We start from the raw sequence: 3,109 nt of genomic DNA on the forward strand, positions 1-3,109 counted from the left end.
TTCATACTACTAGTGTTTGTTTATAATAATCTTTATCCGTATAGCGTACTGAGATTATTTCATACTACTAGTGTTTCTTTATAATAATCTTTATCCGTATATCGTACTGAGTTTATTTATACTTCTAGTGTGTGTGTATATAATCATCTTTATCCGTATATCGTACTGAGATTATTTCATACTACCTGTGTTTCTTTATAATAATCTTTATCCGTATAGAGTACTGAGAGTATTTTTACTACTCGTGTTTGTAATCTCGATGTCGTGTTTCTTAAAACGTTTGTTGATTTTTTATCATAATCAAATAAAATTATCAATCTGAACTTATACTCCAATAAAATGTAATTTGTTTGTTTACACTGAATTGTGGAAGAAACAAATGTGAAAAATGTTCATACGATCAGCTGCTGATACGACAAGTATCTGCTAAGGTCGGTCCATGACCGTTACCAATACAGGCACTCGAATCTGAAAAAAAATCAGTCTAGACAAAGCTTTCTAAAAAATTGTCTAGCATGAACACCCTTTGACACGATAAGGCGGAGCATGTTACCGCCCTTGAGTACAAAATTATTTTGCATGTGACGTGCCTATGCGTCTGCGTAAAGCTAGGCATCAGCTTGAGAAATATGAGGTAACTACACAGTAATAATAAACAATAGTAAAATAATCAACTATTTCATTTCTACGTAACATATTAATAATTTCATTTAGACGAAACTTATAAATAGTATTGAAAATCCAATGTTTCATGTGGCTGTGATGTCATAATTGTACTAGTCTGCCATTTTGTGAGAAAATATTTATCCCAGTGGAATCAAAAGGGTAATTTCTCAAAAATAAAAATTATAAAAAAGGCTTATTCTGTGGTGAAAGCAAATGTGGCAAGTGAAGTTCTACGTATGACGACAAGAGTCCAAGTTCCCAGGCGTCGTTATAGCTAAGAAACCGTACTGTGATGAAGAACGTGCAGCATGACAGAACTGTTAGGAACTTGTTGTATCAGTAAACAATTTGAGTAACATCCCTTTAGTTGCTTTATGTAATGCTGTTTGTGTGAATATCGTATAATCTTAAACACGTTAGGCAGTTACAGGAAATAAAGTATAAAATATAATGTTATTAGAAATGAGTAGGAAAAACATGCACCCTATAGGTTCAATAAATAATATTGTTGTCATGTCACTTTATATATTTAGAGATAATGACATTTTTTGTGGTAAACACATATGGTAGTGTGTTTAAGTAACCAACGAGAGCTTTGGTAGACTTTTCTTTTTCAATGTCTACGTTCCGAAAGATTATGCGTCATCATGGTTTCATATTTGTGGCTTGTCTGTAGTATTCGGTGTTAAGTAATAAATGCATGGCTAATCTACCCTCACAACATATATATATATCGATGGTGTTTATAGTTTAAATACAGCTTAATACAATTTGATTCATCACAACACCTGGAAACAGATAAAAGAGGACTCTAACTACCCCCCCCCCCCTTTTTTAGTTTGGTAAGAATTTAAGTTAGAAAACCAGGCGTTTTTCGAAATTGAAAATTTCTCTTCGTCCCGTTCTTGGTTTAGAAGGTGCAACCTGAATTATTTGTGAAAAAAAAAGAAGATTAAAAATAAAAAAAATAAACTTTTGCCTCACCAAACAAATGCCGCAAAAATGACCGAAAAGACCAAACAGTCCGAACCGGAAACGAGACTTGACTCCACTTCCGTTGATTCTTCTTCTGAATCTTCTTTGTTATAAGTAAACTCCAACTCTTCGACAGAAAAAGGAATCATAGAATCCAACAGAACAAATATAAGAGGATGATATGATCCAGCAGAACAAATGTCAGGGGAATCACAGGACCCATTTAAAGCAGGAAAGAGATCAAAAGAACTTATATCAAAAATTAATTGTAGGTGGGGAACAGAGTGTAGCAAGCAAAACCCACTTTCACTCGTTGAATATTCTAACTGGTACCTAACCTAGGAAAGAAAACCCCATTAGGGAAACTGTACATGAATAAATGGTCTATAGAGAAACGAGTTTTTTAACTTCTGAATGGACTATCTTTGTTGGTGACCTTCAAAAGCTCAGCTTTTGGTGGATATCATTTTGAGGTGTATCAAGCCACTTGTACAGGCGGTCTGACGTCGTTTTCTTCTTTGTTAGACTCAAAGTCTGCGGATTCAGGTTCTTTAAGATTAATGACTTATCTTTTAACCGATGTGAATGTGAGGCCAACGACCTTGAGAACATCACTCATACATACGTATTGTATTCACAGTCTGTTGTCTAAGGTTTCAAGCTATTTGATAAATTAGACTTTATTCTAATCAGTTCTTTATTTTTTTACCTTATTTGTAGTGGTAACTATTTAGCTTTTTAAATAAAAGCCCTAAACTATCATTATATATATATATACTTCAAAGGTACTGCTAACTGGTGCCTAAAAAGTGAAAATGTTATGAAAAATGGAAATAATCAATGTTTAAAACCCAAAATTGTTAAAGTGAACTCACAGAGTAGTATTTTTTTATTAATACCCTGGAAACATTATATGTGGTAAAATAACAGAATATTACTATTATAAATTAATTAACCTGGTATGTCTCTTCAGAAGTGTTCTTTTTTTGAGATAAGGGCTTAGCGGCGAGTCTTTGGATTTACGACATTAAAATTCAGATTTCGATACCCGTGGTGGGCACATCGCAAATAGCTCGTTGTGTAGTTTGCTTAACAATAAGCAAATTCTGAGAAAAAAAGAAAAATATGTTTTTTTAATAACAACTTCCATCTGGACATAGCCCAGAAAATTTCATTTTGCCTTTATCCAATCATAAATACAAAATTACCTGCATTTTTAAAATTACCCAATCATCGATTGTAAATACCAGTATTTGTTTTAAATAATACAATAATAACATCATTTTTTGACATGTTTACTTTTTTTTGTTTGAGGGCTGCCTATTTCTTCCAGAAAATATGAAGCTAATAAAACTTAAGAAGATAAGACTTTTGGAATTCATTAAAATACGATATCTAAGTTCGTTTTTTGGGTAAATCTGCTTGTATTTAAAATAAATAATAAGAAAATAAACGAAGAGTACGCAGA

This window comes from Limulus polyphemus, unplaced genomic scaffold (genome assembly GCF_000517525.1).
Source record: "Limulus polyphemus unplaced genomic scaffold, Limulus_polyphemus-2.1.2 Scaffold6048, whole genome shotgun sequence".
NCBI classification, from domain to species: domain Eukaryota; kingdom Metazoa; phylum Arthropoda; class Merostomata; order Xiphosura; family Limulidae; genus Limulus; species Limulus polyphemus.